The following is a 19,232-nucleotide window of genomic DNA, read 5'->3' as shown; positions in this document are numbered from 1 at the left end:
GATATATTCACAGAGTTGCGCAACCATCACCATGACTAATTTTAGCACATTTCATCACCTCTCACCACCCCCCCCGACCCCGCCACGTACATGCCGACCCCGTATCCCCCCATCTCAGCCCGATCAACCAATAATCGACTTTCTGTCTCCAGGGGTTAGTCTATTCCGGAATCATACAATACATGGCCCCTTACGAGCGGTTTCGTCCGCTTAGCACGGCGTATTTCATTTAGCAGCTGCAGAATGGGCAGCGGTTCTGCTTCTCCGAGTCTTACGGAGGGATCGTGAGTTCAGGGAGGGAAGAAGAGAAACAGGCACAGCGATGGAGCGAAAGGGCTAAGCTAACGAAGCGTTTGTTGCATTTACGACGTTTTCCTTCTGAGACCGCGGCTCCCCAGGCGTAAATATGTATCTCATAGAGACCGTCTCTCGTTTTGAGCAACGGGCGGTTTGTCTGGAACCGCGTGGCCTGCAGCTGACGCCCGCACGCACTCTCTGGTTGAGACGGTCCCTGCCATTGCCATACGAAGATACCCCGGGGTCTGGCGTCTATGCCTTTTGCTGCTTTGTGAGCCTGCTGCCTAATACACGGGAGACACAAAGTCGCTTCTCCTCCAGAGCGATCTCGATGAACCTGTCCGTGGCAACAGTGGTACCGGACTGTTTTTGAAGTGCCACTAAATTCCCATTTGCAAAGTCATTGTCCGTTTCCTGTGTCACCGTGCAGAGCTGCCGAGCTCCGCAAGGGTCTGGTTTCTTCCTCCGCGAGCCTTGCTGGCATCTTTTCCAACCCCGCGCCCGCCAGCATGAGCAGCCTTGGGCTCTTTCCATGCGGCTGTCTGGGGTTTTAGAGACCCCGAGATGGAACGTTATGGACTGACTGCCACTTTGGGTCATGGTCTAGTGATTCTCTCTCTCCCCTTACGTGGACATCTGATTTCAAATCTCTTTGGAACATGACACTGTTAGCCTGAATTGGCTCAGGCTTCGATGTCAAGAATAGAATAGAGTGCACAGTAGTTGACTCATCCTGTCGCAGTTCAACTACCTGTCACCTAACACAGGACTCCTCTAAGGATTTCTTTAATTAATAATTTTTGTAAGGTAGACGCCAGAGAGCTTTCTCCATCTCGGCTTCTTCTCTGACAACGTGCGTCATCAGTGCACCTCTACCCGAGGAGATATTTTAAAAACTGATTGTGTACAACGCTGCTTTATCTTTCTGTCTCTCTGTCTTTGTCTTCGTGTCTCACTCATTCAAACTTATATTTTACCAAAATAGGATGACAAATATTCTCCTAGCATTTTAATTGGGAAGGTTTGGGCCTGGGGGCTCCAGGTTGCCCTTCAGCGTCTTAAAAGTGCGTTAAGTGAGAATGGGAAGTCGGAGAGGCAGGTCGGGGACAGCAGGTGGCGGGGGGTGCTCTCTGCTCACAGAAAGCCCAGCCCCGTGAAGTGAAGCTTCCATGGGAGGTTAGAGACCAGCTCGTCTGATCGTGATGCGGAATCTCATCGGGGAGCGGGCCTCTGAGAGGTGATGGGCGGTATGAGCCTGGAACACCAGGGCCCGGAGAGGCGGGGGCAGCACACTTGTTGCGGGGTGTCAGTGAGCGTGCAGACTCTGCCCGGCCCGGGGTGGTGGGAGAGCACAGGTTTCCCATGCAGCGGATCTGGCTCGGACTTTGAGGTTCACCCATTTATTAGCTGTGTGCTGTCGGCCACGTTCATCAATATCTCTGGTCTTTGGTTTACTTTATTTGGTAAAAGAAATATGATAATAGCTCTCTCGTGGAGCTTTTCGTGAAGACGAACTATACCTTGAATCTTGCAGGTACGGGGAATTTCAGATTCAGGATGCGACTGTCCTTTGATAGGACAGGGTATAAGAAGACTCGTGTGAGAACACCTGAGCAGAGATTGAGCTAGAAAGGTCCTCCTTCTACGTTTTTCCTTTATTCTTTCATCGATCTGTTTGCTCATTTGCTCAAAGCTGGCTGCGAAGCGTATGACACGGGGCGGGTGCTGGGGGTACAACCGTGACAGCTCACACCGGGTCTGGCTCCCGCTAGTCTGGGGGAGGTGCTGGCCACGAATGAGTGTTGCAAGCCCGTGTAGGGAAGCGCTACCTGCGGGCCGGGGCGTGGTGCTCTGGCAGCTTGTGAGAATCAGATGACTTAGCTGAGGGTCTGGGGAAGGGGAGGCCCCAAGGCCGAAGAGGGGCAGCCGGGGGAGGGCAAGGCCAAGAGCATAGGATGGCACACAGTGGACAAAGCTATGGGGACCATGTGGCTCCCAGCACGTCCAGAGTGTTGAGTGCGAGAGGAAATACAGAGATAAGCACCGAGATACGGCGACAGCACCAGCGCCCAGTGCCCAGGAGGGTTCTCCTGGCTTCCCCAGGGGCCTTCCGACCGCAGACGCTGATCCGCAGACGCTGGCATCACGCAGCCAGCATGCCGGGGCTGCCCGCATTCGAGTGAGAGCCTGAAAGACATCTTTCCACAGAAACAGGTTAAGTGGTAGTCGCATGTAGTTAGGCTAGTGCTATAAATAACACCTTTGAGTGGATTTTAATTTTAACTAGTAAAATGTAGAAAAAGAATGGGGAGCGGAGGATGCGGAGCCCCGGGCTTCTTGCTCTGGGCAGCCGGGCGCAGATCAGACACACGCACGGGCTGGCTAGTGCTTTTCCAGCTCAGTGAAATTCAATTCAGCGAAAGCATCTGGGGCATCAGCTACGTGGCCGCCATGCAGGGGACAAGGCTAATCAAGTGGAGGGGTCACCCTCAGGGGTTTGCGTGGGGCACGAAGGGGTGGAGAATGGGCCAGCACAGGCCAGCTCCGCACGTGGGGTGGCAGCTCTACTGGGGTGCGGTCTCTGGGGGGCATCTGGGGGGGCCCCTGAGCCATCTTGGGGATGAGGAAGAGGCCTGAAGGACTGGCAGGAATTAGCCAGACAAATGCAGGTGCGTTCGAGGCACAGAGTAAACAGGAGCGAAGACCTGATACTTAGCCTGGTGCACGCAAAATATCAGAGGACTGAGTTGGCAGCTGGGGGCAGAGAGGCGGAGGGAGGGCCGAGCGTGAGAGCGGAGGCCGGGGCGGCTAGCCAGGCCCTTCCTGTCTCTCCCCAGAGGCGTGGAGGGTGCCACTTAGCACCTCCTGGCAGCCCTCCGAGCTGACATGGACACTGACGCCTGCCCTATGGGAAGTGTGTATTTTTCAAGTTTCCGTAGAGGAAAGAGTCCCAGGAGGAATAGCGGGGCTGAGCCTGAACTGGCAGGAAAAGTGGATCAAAAGCAAACCCAAAATAGCTCCTGAGGGCTGACCAGATGGAAATTAGATTGCTGGTCCGTGTGGGCGGAACCCCGGGCAGGCCAAACGGTGAGGACGAGGGAGCGATCCATCTTCTAGGCACGGAGTTCCCCGCTCAGCAAATGTTGCAAAGGACCATCCCCCCTCACCCCCAAAAGCCACATAAAAAACATTCCGAACGCAAAAAGATTTTTGAGTGCCCTAAAAAGTCACTTTATTAACAGATGAACCCCCACATTACTGGCCCGGCTCTTTAGACTTCTGCCTGCACTCATTTGGCTGGGAAGAAGTCAGCCGCTCTCCTGAGATTGCTGTCATTAGGTGTGTGGTGTCCTGTGAGGGAAACGCACCTGGCCTCGGAAAGCGGCTGGCCTGCCTGTTCTTGTCCTCGCCTGTCTGTCTTTGCTCTTTATGTGTAAAGCCACCTGCTTAAGAAGACAAAGGGCCACGGTGCTGTAAACAGGTAACCTCTGTGCCCTGTGCGTTTCTTCTCTCGTCACTGTGTTGTTTTGGGAACTCTGTTCAGGGAAGTAACGCAGCTGACCTTTCAAAACTCCCCGGCCGCCCAGCATCCCCACGGGCTGACCTCCTCTCCCTCAAGCCGCAGGAAGTGTCAGCTCCAGGCTGAGCACACACCTCGTCCTCGTCCTCGTGAGAAGCCTGGGCTTCGGGAAGGGAGAGTTAGATTTCGAGTAAACAGAAGGGAGGATTTCATAAGCTTCTCGGAAACGCCCGGACCTGACGCTTGTCATCTGCTTCTAAATTTGGCCTTTTCATTTTTCTTGCACAGGATATAATGGCAACCGTGGCACAGACTCTGGGATGACTTTAGATAAACAACTTGGCCGCTGAGGATTTTTACCTGTTATGGGGCCAAGAAATGTCAAGGATGATAAGCCTGACTCAGGACTATTTCAATTAAAGTGTCAAGGATAGAAAAATTCAGCAGTCTAGCTGATTGCTCTCTTTTCTTCTTTCGGACCTTTTATAATTTTCATTATTCTCAATAAATTTCATTATTCTCAATAAAGCGCTGGAGGCAAAACCATCTTTGTCCTTTTAGCTTCCATATTGTGTACGAGCTGATTCCCGCTTTCGGGTAATGCTGTCGACGGCTCAGTCGCAGCTGCACCCTCTTTCCGGGCAGGAAGCACGCATCTCCCCCACCTCGAACATCCGGAGCCTCTGCGCCTGGCGCATAGTAGGCACGTATTTGGTACTAAGCGGTCATCCTGATTCTGGGGGATAATGATTTTGGCTGCCAAATGACAAAGCGATCGAGTGGAAGACTCACGGAGACAGCCAGAAGGTAGAGGAAGAAACAAAAGGGTTTGAAAAAAATCCAAAGATCCCTCTTTAGTTGACTAGCTATTTCTGTCACATGGGGGTGAATCACCGTTTCGATCTTTTATTACCTATGAAGTGATAATACTGCTTTCCTTCCAGATTTTTGGGAGAGGGTTAAATGATGTAATAGATATGAAAATGCTTTCTCAACTATGATGAGTTTTAGGTAGGAGAAGCATCCTCAGTAGTGACAAGAAGCACCTGTCTCTGATAATTGGGACAACCTTGTTCCTATGTCGTTCCCGTCACCTTCTCCCTGAACGACCCGGGGCAAGTAAATCACTCGGCCTGTCGCGGATGCTTCCTTGGTAAGGAGGCGGTCGTTTCTATTTCCCAGGGCCTTTGTGAGGGTCAAAAGAGAGAACACACGTGAACGAGCTTTGAAGACTTAGGTCTGTGAACTGGAACCGGGATGTCATCAGATAAAGAGGGACGAGCTTGTCGGGGTCTCTCTTTGGCTTGTGTTCCCTGCCGTCCTCCTCCCTGCCCCGTCTCCCCGCGCCGATTCTGGGCACATGTGTATGCATGAGTGTAGCGTGGGGGGCAGGAGGTAAGAGCTGGTCCAACTCTGAGTGACAGCAGCTGTGGCCCCTGCCTTTCCTGTGCGATAACCCGGATGGGCTGGATTCTCAGCAGGCTGCTCCAGGCACAGGATGTGGAGGGCAGCAGAAGCTGCCTCTGCTGACAGCCCACGCTTTGAGGAGATCCACCCAGATATACAGACAGACACATTTCTGGTACATCTGCCCCCACACTGGACATCAATAATGTCTGTCACTCTCTTATGAACGAGATCAGTTCTTCCACGAGCCAGACAATAGAAGCATTTAGGGCTCTGAACATGAAGCACTTCGGAGCGTGATTAAGTAGAACCGTATTATCCAGGACCCTCGATTCACCGGAATGATGTCGCTGTGTTTAGTATTCATGAGAAGGATTAGCGAGCAACACACAGAGCTGGTGTGTCGGGATAGCGTATCTCGATATGAATCTGTGCTTTGTTTGTGCTGTGCCGGAAAAACGCAGCTGAGTGAGACACCGTTGCGCTGTATTTATTTTCTCTCTCCTTTCTCATTCTAACGAAGCAGACAGGTCTTTCGGGGTCACTTGGCTAGGAACCCCTGGGGCAGAAGAGGGAGATGAGGGTCTTCGGGGTGTGCAAATGAAAGCTGAGGCCGGGTAGCTGGCGGAGATTGGGGGTGCGCTGAGTCGTGGAACTTGTACCCCTTCTCTCTTCAAGTTAGCAGCGAGACTTTGGACACAAATGGCTATGTCGAGTTTCTAGGGTGCTGAAGGCCAGGAAATGGGGCTCCCGGGACGGGCTAGGAAATACCAGGCACCAGGACTGGAAGCGATCCTGCTGGCTCTTCGTACCGCCCTGGTAGGTCAGGAAGCCCCAGTAGGAATTGAGACTGAATTTTGGATTCATTGCTCAGAGTTGGATTGAATGAAAATAAATGAATGTGATATTTCTTGGGAGAAGCTGTAATGAGTTTGCAAACTTACCCAATTCGGTTGGCAGTCTTTATTTTAGAGATGCATTTTCCAGTGGGCTCTATGAGGTTAATTGACGTGAGTTCGGTTTCCAGCGTCTACATCTGCAGGACCACGGGGGCTTCGAGAGCCTGGGGTGGAGCGGGAGGGAAGCCGACAGCCAAGTTTTAGCACTCGGGGTGGTGGAGGCGGGGAAGACCATCAAGATCCACCGGAGGCAGGGCTGGTGTGTCTCTCCTCTCTCTCCCCATTGGGGATCCGCCGAAACCCCTGGAGGTTATGACGACGGCAAACCAGGTCACCAGGTCCTGTGCTAAGCACTTGAGACACCAGCTCATCAAGTCCCCTCTAAGAGCCTTGGGACGTGGGTCCTGTCATTAGCCTCCCATTTTACAGATAAAGAAACTGAGGATCAAGATCACGTAGGTAGTAAGGGAACGCAGCAGACCGCCTTCCTAAAGCTCTCAGCAACTATTCTCTTCTGACCGTTGACCCCGACTCGTCATAAACGGGCTCGGGTGTTGTTACTGGACAGAGCTAATGAGTGCTTAGGGTAGTAATCTAAGCAAGCCTCTAAATCATCAAGGAAAGTCAAATATGCATGTTGTCTGTGGCTCTGAAGAAGTAAGGTATTATTACTGTTGTGTTTTTGTCAGGATGAATTTTTACAAGTTCCAAAACAAAAAGAAGTCTGTTTCTCCCCAGCAATGCTGAGCAATTCTCTTCCTAGCACATTTTGGGTAATGTGGATTTTATCTCAACAGATGACTCTCAGTAACCGAGGCGGTCTCGACGTGGACAACGGGAAACCCCTCCTGTGCTACTTTAGAACTAAACCAGTCCGGGCTGGTCTGTGGGGCCCCCTTCGGAAGCAGAGATATAAGGAGTGGCATGAGAATCTGAGGGTGCGATCGCAAAAGCAGGGTTTGTTTTCTGGCAAGAACACTGACGTCTGGCAGAGGGTACGGGGAAATACAGAACGAGTTGTTTTATCTGGACCACTCCATTTAAATGAAATTTGAGTAGGAATTTGGAGCGCATTATTACTGCCTTTGGGGAATTTCCGTGTGGATGTAAACAGAGCTTAGTGTGTGTTTACAGGTAAATACCCGAAATGCTGTAACAGGTGAGAGTTTAAAGATACAGCAACAATAGCACTTTCTCTTTCCCTTTCCTTTCTTTTCTTTTCTTTGAAAAACAAACAAAACAAAACAAAACAAAAAACCACAAGGACTTTATGTGTTGGGACTTTCCATGTAAAGTTACTTCCTGGACTTGGAGAGGACATTTCCCATGGTATTCTAGACCCAGGGTTACATGGCAGAGCGGTCATATAAAAATAGAGACGTTTACACCCTATGCTGCTTTTCATTTCATAGAGAATAGGACCAGAAGCATCCTTTGTTGGAAGCTCCGAGACCCTCGTTCCTCCCTCTTCCAGGGGAGCTGCCACAGGGCGGTCTGACTCTGCAACGACATGTCCCAGCAGGGAGCGAGTTGTTGAATGAAGTCTTCTGGGTGGCCTCGGGCCACCCTTTCATCCTTAATACCTTGCTACTGCCTTTTATTTCTGATCCAACTTTCCCTTTGGACTTGCGTTTCTGACTGATGCAAAGCCGTCTGGCCATCTGTCTATCCATCTATCCATTCACTCATCCATTTGTCCCTTCGTTCTTCTACTCAAGCATTATCCATTACCTGCCTTCTCTGGGACAAGCCTCCCTCAGTGCTCAAGATGATTCTACTCTTTTGCAGGGACCTGGAGCTCCCAGCGGTCCCTTCGCTCACTATGCATGCAGGGGAGAGCCACCCTCTGGCTCATTTTCCTGGTCCCTCTAGGGTCACGTGGTCCAACAGTGCCAGGTTGACTGGTCTGCAGCTTCCATCTAGTTGTGGGGGAGGGGGCCCACAGTTCCCACCTGGGTCCCCTTCTGCCTTCTTCATTTTCAAGTCACATCCTACCTTCTTTAATGCCTTGCTTTACATGGGCAGCTCAAAACTTTGGAGTCTCTCTTATGTTATATATGCATTTTAAAAGCTTCGATAAAACCCGAGTTCTGGTAAGACCCTTTCTCTTAACAGTCGTACAAAGTCTATTGCCTTTAGAGTAAAGTACAGTTTGAAATTCTCAGCAGAAGCCATGGCGTCTCTTCTCCAGCCGACATCATCCCTTCCTGTGGCTGTCCGTCTCGATGGCAGGGTCCGGTTTTAATGGCAGGTGAGCTGTGGAGGAGAGGGAAACAAATAGTCAGCAGGAAGAGACAGCGGGCTACAATCCAAGCACCCGTGGACAGGTGGGGACCTGTGTGAGCCCCGCCGTCAAGGGGTCCCCCTTTCCCACTGACACTGCCCTGCCTTCCTCCTTGGAATGGGCTCTGATTCGTGCGGCTGTTTCGAAGACGGAAACTTGAACCAAAGCCTCCATAGCACTACCGTAGGCGAGCTGGCCCCGCGTTCAGAAGCAGCATCCCCAGGGTGTCACCGTCTGTCACCGGCTAACTGCAGAAGCTCCTCCATCAACTCTCACTCCTGGGTTCTGACTGGCGTCAAATGCAAACACCCTCTTGAAACCGAGGCAGCTTAAAGATTGCTTTTCAAGGACCTCGGCAACGGTGTTAACTCAAGGACAAATCTTGCGGCTGTGACCTCCTCCTTCTGTCTGACATGGTTCTCTTCCCAGTCATCTTCGAGGCCGGGCATCTACCCAAGGACCCGTAGGTAGCACTTCCCAAGTTCCTCACCGTTACGGCCCAGGATTCAGACGTTCTGGGCTCTGTCTGGCCTCTGGGACTTTATATGTTTTATTCCTTCTAAGAATACTCTTCTCATAGTCCTTGGTTCAATAAGCATCCGTCGAACTAGCTGAGCACTTCTCCGGTCCCCACGTGGTCTAAGCCCTTTGGGCCTCTGGCTGGCACACAGAGCCATACCCTGGGGTGCTGCCTTCACTGCGCCCTCTGCCTTTTGCATCCCTTTACCCCCTTCCTCTCAGCCCCGAATTAGGGGGGCCTCCTCTGCTCCCATAGAGCCTGCTGCATACTCCCATTATAGCTTTTATCACGTGCTGTAATTGCCTTCCTGGTCAAGCCCCTTTCAACCTAATTAATTCCCGAAAGGGCAGAGGTGGCGTCTCTTTCACCGAGCACAGGCTCTGCGCATAGAAGACCTCCAGTGGAATTTACTAAACGAGTGGACACAAAAATCATCGGTTTCCATGTATTTTCAAAATCACATCCTGGTGAAGGATTGACTAAGAATTTATTCCCGGAACTGGGAAAACAAACCAGAGCAATTTAGTGTGATTTTAATTTTAACCTGATCTCGAGGCTCTAGGCTGAATCAACAGAAGATGAAAGACAAAATATTGGATTTAAGAAATGGTAATTTCCTCGATGTTTAAAGTTTTAAAAATCCCATGCAGTTTTGCCCGCAGAGAGGAGAGGAAAATGTTGCCAGGAGAGAGCTGTGAATTTTATCTTGTCTCCCGGGCAACAAAGTGAATAATTTTAGAAAGAGAAGGAGAGAAATCGAGAAGATCTCACAACCCAAAGTCATTAAAAAAAACAAAACCAAACCAAGAGACTTTATCAAAACAGAAGGCCAGGAATCAAAGTCCAAAGGAAGGGAAACAAGGGGTCGAACAGGAGATGGCGAAACAGTGGCCATTTTATGGCGTGCTCAACTCCACTGAGACACACCGTGCAGTCTTTACGACGTTCACAGCAGCGAAGACGTGTCCAGGACCCTAGTATAAGCCACCCCCTGAGGCCAAGGGTGAAGCCTGACCATCCCCTGGAGGTGCATGGAGGAATCGGTGGCAGGATTTCCCTGAAAAGGCCGGCAGGGGCCCCGGGCTGCGCTGAGGGGTGGCCCATGGCCTCCTGCTTTGCTCTGCCTCCCGGGGCCCTCTCATTTTGGCTCCATCAGAAGCAAATTTCAGGTCTGGGTCCGATACGGTTGTTCGCCTCCTGATTCTGGCATTCTGGGAATCGTCTCGTTGTCATGGAGACAACCATTTAGACGATCCCTCTGAGCAGGGCCTTGTTAAGTGGGCGAATAGGACTCAAAAAAGTGTGCGCTTCAGTCAGGGAGGCTCCCAGCCAGGAGCCCGGCATTGCTGCTCACGGAGTGGCCGTTTACGAGCTTCCCAGAGCGTCCGGGGTCCGTGCCTTCCTCTCTTGGGACACGTTTATTGCTTCCTAAGTGTCCATGACGTGTGCCCGCAACACAGAGGTTTCTGACTCCCCGGCTACCGGCCCCCCCCACCCCGCGGTGTCCGCGCCCTATACTCGGTGGGCACACTGCCCGCCGTCACCCACTGCGGTCATCCTACCCCTGGTGCTTCATGTCGAGGACGAGGACAACGAGCCGCTTCTTGCTTGCTGAAGTGGCACCGGTGGTGAATCTCTGGGTGCCCTGGGCCCTCGGAGCAGTTCCCGCTGCAGCAGCGCTGACAGCCTGGCGCTTAGGTGACCGGCACCCCAGGTCATGGCCCGGGGGACCCACAGGTGCAAGGCTAGAGCTAAGGAAAGGCATAAGAGCCATCGGGGAACAGCGGCTGGCCCCCAAATGTCCATGCATTTTATTCCACGTAAGCAACGCGAAGCCATTCTGAGGGCCTCCCCTGGGGGCGACCGAGAATAACATGTAGTGGGACAGTAGTTTGGGGTCACTTAGCCCCCTCCCCAAATGATACTGGAGGCAGAGTGTTGCACATCTCAGAAGCCACCGAAGGTCCTGTTATACTGTTGTTTAGAATGACACAATGCGTCAAGGAAAGCTAAGTACGTGTGAACACGGACCTACGTGTACACATACATTTCTTGAGGAGGTGAAGCGTGTGTATATTTCAAGGTGACCTACCAGACTGATTTTATAAGAGGGGAAACATCAGTTTTACGAAGAGTTAAGTCATGCGAACTCCTACTATGCGTGTTCCATGAACAGACCTACTGCGCCCGGTGCAACGCCAGAGGAATGGAGAGTTCTTAGACATCCACAGGGAGGGACCTTTGCGATCACATTTGACAGTGGGTTTTAGGTCACCGGTGGCCTTGGGGCCCTTTCTGCAATGGAATCCGCACTCAGACGCGCCAACGCCTCTCTGTCAGCTCGTGTGGACGGAACTGTGAGTTCCGCTGGTTTCGGGTTCAGACGGTGCCTTCTTCTTGGCTGCCTTAGCCCGGCTCACACGGCAGAAAGTTAGTCTCTCACAGGTCTGGAGGCTGGAAGTCTGACATCAAAGTGCCGACTTGGTCATCTTCCTGGCTTGTAGAGGCGGCCGTCGAGCTGTGTCCTCACGTGGAAGGGGGCCAGATGGTGTCTCCTCATACAAGGCCACTGATCTCACCATGCGGTCCCTGATCTCGTGACCTCATCTAGCTGTTCTCACCTCCCAGAGGGCCCATCTCTAGACACCATCGGATTGGTGGTTAGGGCTTCAACATACGAATTTTGGCGGGACCTAATTCAGTCCGCAGCAGGTGGGATCGAGGACGTCTTAGGGGAATCCCGCGGCTCCTGTCGGCAGAGGGCAGAGGGGGGACTTGCTCCCAGGCGATGCTGTCTGACGCAGGGTCCTTGCCTTCGACCGCACAGCGTCACCTCCCAGATCAACTGCCCTGGGGGATCCGCTCCTCGGTGTCTTCTGTCCTTTGGATTGCTGGGTGTCTTTAAGGAAGGAGGATTGGAGGCTGCCTTTGTTACAGCTCACCTGGAGCGATGCTGCAGTCACACTGGAAGGAGCTGTCACGGACGAAGGTCGGCACTGTCGTACGAAGTTCACGTGTAGCACCTCGTTCAACCTTCGCGGTGCCCCGGGGTAAGTTCCTCTCAACCCTCTCCACTTCGCCGAGGGAGCAGAGGCAGCGTGTCGGTGCGAGGCTACACAGCTGGTAAGCGGCACAGCTGCGGCTCGACCCCAGGCTGTCTGGCCCCAGAGTCTGTGCTTGTGATCGGCACCACCCTCGGGGATGGGACGGGTGAGTCCATAACCAGGGTCTGAGCAGGGGGTCACCCCTCCCTGGGCTGAGTGTCCAAAATGCACCATCAGTCCCCTGGTGGGGGCTGACCGTGTGAAGAGCTGTGAGTGCACTTGACATAGAGGTGTTTCCCACGGTGGGAGCACAGACTTGAATCTTCTGCTTCTTCCAGTGCGGAATAATGACGTCGATGGCTTTGTTCTCGTCATATGCCTGATTTCCTGTTTTCCCGTTGGATAGAGGTCAAAGGTCTCTTTATCTAAGATCGCAGGACCAAGGCACTAGGCAAGCCTCTTAAGCTACCCGAGACCTTCTGGTGCCACTGAACAGGACGACATGGAGCGCGATGCCATTTCAGTAATCCGTAGTAACTGCTGGTCTGTCCCCTAGAGGTGATCGTCTCCCCTTTCTCTTCTCGGCGACATTCAATAATCACCAAGGTCGTTCAGCGTGCTGGGTGTCCTACGGCCCAGACATGCTGTCCTGTGCTCCTGAGGTTTACGCCTAGACGTGGGTCGATGCCAGTCTGTCCTAGGGCTCCTGTCATGCGCTGTGGCTTCTGGTTGGAAGGGCGGAGGCATGTAGGGATAGTAGGGAGCATGTTTCACTGCCAACGTGTAAGCAGTATGTCAGATTTGGGAGTTAGGTTGACGCGAGTTCAGTCTTGGCTCGTCCCTGGGTTACTGTGGGCAAGTGACTTCGCCTTCCCAAGCTCCAGCTTCCTCACTTGGAAATAACTGCATTTCAGGCTGTTGTCTGGGTTAGTTTAAGGCGTGTGCTGTCTAGTCGGGACCGAACCGTGTTAGTCGTATTTTTCAGAGGCTGCAGGTTGTGCACTTTTACTTAAAGAAATGCTTCTGCTAGAGTTTAATTGCTATCATGTTTCTTCAGTGGGTTGGTTGGTTGTCTTTGACCATGATCTTTTTACAACTGAGATGCTTTCATCCTTCTTGGTAAAGAGCAGAAGTTAAGCCGAGGAAAGAGCAAAGCTGGGTTTCAGGACAGTCACGGAACAGTGAGGACCACCTGTTGGTAGGAAAGAATCATAATGATTTAAAAAGAAAAAAAAAAAGAATATCCTGGGGGAAAATTGCATCGATGTTCATTCTTTTGTCTCAAGTCTCGGAGGGCTTTAAAAGTTATTATTTTATGTCACGTTCTCAAGCGCAACCTCCACGAAGAATCACTGTCTCCTCAAAAGATTCAAACAGGTGAAATTAGGGAACCGGAAGACCAAGACAATAGCAAACACTCACCCCCCAGAAAAGGAACAAAGAGGGAGAAGCTGCCTTACGAACTCAGCCTATCTCAGACCAGATTCTGCCTGAGGTTAAAATTCCTTTAATAGACCTGCCCCAGGTGACGGAGCTGGTTAGCAGGAGACCGAGGGTTTAAGAATTAAAACACAGCTTTTACTCTTCTTCTCGGCAGACCTTAGTTTTTGAAGATGATTTTTTTGGTAACGCTTTGGCAACAGGAAACAGCTGATGCATTATGCCCTTCTCTCTGATGGGAACGTGCACCTTGCTGGCAGAGAAACACAGGGGGGGAAAAAAAAAGCCAAGCCCGTGGATGGATGAGGGTGAAGGAATTGTGATCGGTCGAGAAAGAAGGTTAGGAAGCTCCCCGTGGAGATGGAGCACACGGATTGAATTTAATACAGACTTCAGTTTCGAGAGGAAGAACCTGCCCTCGTGGCTAAACGCTGTCGTGCACAAATGTCCATTTCCTCGTTCTGAACAGGGCTCCCCACTCCCCACGTGCCTGTGCCTGACTCTGGGGCCTGCAAAGGGCTGTTCCTTCATTCTGTGGCCCTGGGGAATGGTATATAAAGTGTGTGCAGTCAAAAGCCCCTCGGTCTAGATGAATTCCCTGAATAAGAAGCTTTTTTTTCCTGCTTCAGTGAAATCTTCTCTAACCAACCGATAGCCTGCTCTCACAAATGGGTTTCAAGAAACAATCATTCTGGTTTTGTCTCCTCCATACAAAGAGATTTAAAAATAGCCAATGCTAGGATCAAACACTGGATTCTCTCTATTTCTGGTGCGTGTCTTCCTTTCAAGTCATAAAGAAAACATCATCATGCAGTGCCATAGTTGCCCCGCGTGGCATCTTCCTGTGTCTCTGTCAGAATAAACACTCACCCATTCATCCCCTCGCTGCCCGACCACCCGAAATCAACGTGACTGATGCCTAAATTGTGCCAGGCAAGGGACAGGTGGGTTAGGTGAGCTCGGGGCCCTGCCGGCCCTTCCGTGACGTAATAAGAAAGCTCTCAAATAAACGCCGTATGATTTAAGGGAATCCAAGCCAGGAGATATGGTTTTCACAGAAAACAAATGGTGGCCGGCAGCCTGGTGTGTTAGGGCAGTAAATCTTACGCGTGTCGGGCCCTTGAGCTGCTGCTGTGTTGGTTTAGTTTCTCTCTCCCTCTTTCTTTGCGTGACAATTTCTTTCCCTCGGTCTCTTTTCACTTATTGTCATCTCTCTCTCTTCTTTCGGGCATGTTTAGAATTCGAATAATTAGCACTTGTAGCCCACCGATCCCTATTTCAGAATAATAAACATATATGGCGTGTGTATGGGTGTGTGTGTGTGCAGGTATGTGTGTGCACACATGTGTGTGCGTGTGTGTGTGTTGGTCTTTCTGTCTGTAATGGACATGCTAATTCAGGATAGAATTATACAATAAGTCAATACGGCAGGTGTGGATGGGGAGAAAGGAGCAATGGATACAAAAATATTCAGACTTCCTGCCTTCGAGTAGCTTCTCATGGATGACACTGGGGTGGTTATGAAAAGAAGAAGAGAAAAGTTATGTAAACAACTGGTCTTGGAAACGTCAGGCAGAATAAGGTACAGGCCACGTGTCAGAGACTGCAGACGGAGGAGTTTTAATTCTGAACAGGCTAGGTTTTAGCTTCTTTCCTTCAAGGCTACCTTCTGTTTCAGTTAGGAATCGAATACTTGACTAAGTATCATGACTGAGTAAACTCATAATTGCATTTATTATATACCTAAGAAGAAGTCTGGAGCCCAGTGGCGGCAGAGTTTGTTCGGTTCCTTGGTTACCTATCCATGCTTTTTCCATCCCTCTCTGCCATCCTCAGGATTAATGGTTTTCTGTTTTCGTGCTTCATGGTCTTAAGATCGCGGCTGCAGTTCCAGACATTGCATGAGCATCCCAAGCTTAAAGGAAGGGGCAAGGGCAAACGATTTTCTCTTTATTAGGCTCTGGCTCTTTATTTTTTTAAGAGACAAACATTTTTTTTCCAAAGCCTTGAAGAAAATGTTCCTGTGTCCTCGTGGTCTGACCTGGGTGGCGAACTGTAAGAAGACACAAGAGTATGAGAGGCAGATGGATGCCTTGTCGCTCTGTGAAAATCGAGATTCTGTGAGAGATTGGAAGGGGTCTGGGAATGGCAGTTGGGTTGACCGACCTGTGACATCTGCCACACTTTCCTCTGGTATATTTGAGAAGAAGGAAATTTGCCTCATTCCAGTTACTGAGGACCCCGCGCCCGTAGCAGGTGCTCCTCATCTAAGTACCCCCTTTGTGCTTTGCTCTGTTGCTGGTCACCGCTGGAATTCACGCACGGTCCCCCTGAAACGATGCGGCTTCTTCGCACATAGCTCCATGTAGATTTCAGGCCACACAGACCCGGGTCCAAGTCCCTTCCCAGATGTTCCGTGATGCTTTCCCGCATCCCGGCCTGGGGCATGTCACCTAACCTGCCAGCTCAGTGTGAAGGCGCGCGACAGCTCGCTTCTCACCGTATTCCTGAAAGGATTAAAGCAGGGACGTAGAGCGCCTTGCCCTGTGCTTGGCCCCGAGCGGAGCTCAGCACATGGCAGTTTTCTCTCTCCTCCGCATTTTAAACGTAAGGATAGCTGACGTCTATCGAGTGCTTCCTGTATGCCTGGCACAGCTCTAAGGGCTTCGTCCTGGGGAATCCGTTTGACCTTCACGACAATGTAATGAGGTCTACAGTAGCATCGTGCGCTTTCACGGCCGAGAGACTAAGAGAGAAAAGTAAATTTGCCTGGGGTTCTAGAGATAGTGAGAGGGAGAGCGAAGACTGAGCCTAGACAGGTGTGTGTCCCCTGGGGGTGGAGTCACACCCAGCCAGGACCAGAGCTTCCCATCAGGCCACGGGCTTTCAACCATAGGCAGCCCGAATCACCCCACTGTGTGGCCGTGAATAGTGGGCTCCTCCCAGGGGCAGGGGCTCTGTCCTGTCTGAGAAGGTGGCGAGGCAGCAGAGCAAGGTCAAGGGGGAAGGTGGACGATCCGAGCTCAGTGCCACGCCTCAGGCTGTCCCCATGGCAGAGATTCCTTCCCCCAGGCCAGCTCAGCCAACGTCAGCGTGTGTGACGGCTCCCAGCTCCCTACCCAAGGAGACGGCCCTCAGGGAAGCAGGAATGGGAGACGCTGAGCATTTAGATTTCTTTCCAGCGGGGGGCCACAGGGAGAGTGGAAAGATTGGCGTTAGAGCCCAGCAGCACCGAAGCACGATGCTGTCTCTCTGGGTGTAGCTTTGCTAATGGAACCAGGATCGCCTGGAGGACAGCGGACACCTTTCCGTTGGCTTCTGAAAAGCCTCCTCAGTCGCACCGAATGACCTCAACTGATGGCAGGAGGCTGCCACATCCACACTTCGGGCGCCCCAGGTGGCTTAGGAGCTTTTGGTCTGAGATCCCAGAAAACCAAGAGGGGAGAAAAGACCAGAATGGAAAACTGGACCCCTGCTCTGCTGGTTGTCCTGTCATTTCAGTTTGATTTTTGGAGGGTGACATTTCTTTCCTAAGGGAACCAAGAGCCCAGGCGTCAGTGCCTGGGTTGGTGTACGTTCCATGACAAGGAACAGATGAATCGCCGGCCGTGCTGGAAAGGTCTTTGATGGAGATAGAACATTTTTCATTTTAAGAAAATGCGATGACACCAGAGTCCAAGAGGTCGGATGGAAGGCGGCGAGATGGAGAAAGTGGGGTGTTTAGTCACCGTACTAAAGACGTAGATTCTCCGCACACCCCCACATTCCTCTGTGGTGGCTTGGCTGCCTTTGGGCTTTGTTCGTGTGAGTAAAGGGTGAACACCCGCGATGATGGAGTAGAGTCAGACAGCGGGGGGCGGGGCACAGACCCGCCTGGAAACGTGTCTCTGTGCTGCACATGATGAACGACAGACAGGTGGATGTTTTACCTGCCAGGCATAGAGTCGGTCGCATACTCAGGCCTCTCTGAGCATTGCTGGACCCGAGCTTCAGGTTTGCCATTTTAAAAGTGATTTCTTGGTAGCTTATCTCACGCGGTTTCACAGTAACCTTGGCGGGAAGTAGGGTAAGGGGGATTTTAGTGCTATCCGGTTTTACAGAGGAAACCTGGGCTTGGAGCCGCTAAGCAACTTGTGATGGGGCAAAAACTCTGACTTCTCATATTTGCACCTCCTGCCACACCGTCGGGCCCCTGCCCTCGTGGTGGGGAGTCCCCAGGCCCCCTTACGATGTGGGGACCCAGGTTTAATGCGTCGGGAAGGTGCTGTCCAGCAAATGAGGATGAGGACGTGGATGTTTTGGGTCACCGGCTTGCTGCCTCCTTGGGGTCACAGGTGCAGGGAGGTTCGGCAGGGCTTTGAGAATATGGGGCTTATCAGCAGGGCAGGAGTCTGTTCAAATTCTAGAATCATCACCCGCTGAACACTGGGAGGGCATCAGAGGTTTCCCAGGCTGGTTCGCACAAATGAGAAAATGAGACTTACATCTGAGCTCAGTTCCGATGTGTGGGGGTTTCGCCCACATGAGGCGGTTCTCTGACACCAGCCACTATCCTGCAATTTAACTCAATTCTGACACTGTTTACCCGGAGAGAGCGCCAGGTCCCACAGGTTAAGGAATCAGTCCCACAGGACTGCCGATCACAAGTCCAGGTCGTCACTTGTGCTTCTGATCAAGTGGCCATAGGTAGCAGGTGCCAACGACCCCCTCCTTGCGTTCAATTAATTTGCTAGAGCGACTTGCAGAACTCAGAAACATTTTACTTACTAGATCACTGGCTTACTACAAAATAAATATAACTCAGGAAGAGCCACATGAAGAGATGCACAGGACAAGGTATGTGGGAAAAGTCTCTCCAGCTGTGTCACTTCCCGGATTCCCCACGTGGTCACCAACCCGGAAGCTTCTGAACCCCATCTTTTCGGGTTTTTTAATGGAGATTTCATTATATAGGCATGAGCGATTAAATTATCGACCATTTGGTGATTATTTCAACCCCCAGCCCTTCTCTCCTCCCCAGAGGTGGGGACTAGTCCAAGGATTGGTTTCCCTGGCAACCACTCCCCTCTTTAGGTTACCTGGGGGCTTTGCAAAAGTCACTTCATTAACATAACAAAAGTCACCTTTTTTTGGTTTTAGGAGCTCTGGGCCAGAGGAATGGGACAAAAACCATAACATATATTTCATAATATAAATTAGAACATCACAGAGACTAAGACAGGTGAATTACTGACCTAAAGCCACACAGCCAGTGCAGAGCAAGCACCTGAACTCAGGTCTGTCGGCAGGTACTCAGCCCAGCTCACTTTTCCCTCACTGCCTAGCGTTTTGGTTTCTTTCTACTGGCTGTAATTCGTGGACCGAAGAAGTGATTGAAAGGAGTCAGGAGAACATGGCATTAACTCGAGTCTGGGCGGTGGGTGAGACCCAAGTTTGAATTCTGCCTCGGTGACAAGGTGGCTGGACACCTCCAAGTGGCATGTTCAAGACAGGAAGAAGGAGGCATGGCGGGGTCATCGCATGCCAAGGCTCTCCTTTTTTCTCAGGAAAGGAAAATTTATCTGGGAAGACACATCCGGGAGTCTTCTGCTTGCTTTCTGTGGAGCAGGATGCGGGGATCCGGCTTTGTCTGGCTGCTAGTGTTAAGAGCGCTGAGCTGTGGCTTCTGTAGCAGGAGGCAGTGAGGGGAAGGGATGGGACAAGGCTCCAGGGAGTCAGTCAACAGCATCTGCCTCAGATGGCGACCTGAATTCCAGAGGGTAGGGAGATGGGGCCGTCTATGGCCCAGCCTCATGCGTAACCCAGGTAAGCAGGTTTCTTA

Source organism: Pteropus medius, unplaced genomic scaffold (genome assembly GCF_902729225.1).
Source record: "Pteropus medius unplaced genomic scaffold, Ma_sr-lr_union100, whole genome shotgun sequence".
Taxonomy (NCBI): Eukaryota; Metazoa; Chordata; class Mammalia; order Chiroptera; family Pteropodidae; genus Pteropus; species Pteropus medius.
This window is presented reverse-complemented; position numbering follows the sequence as displayed.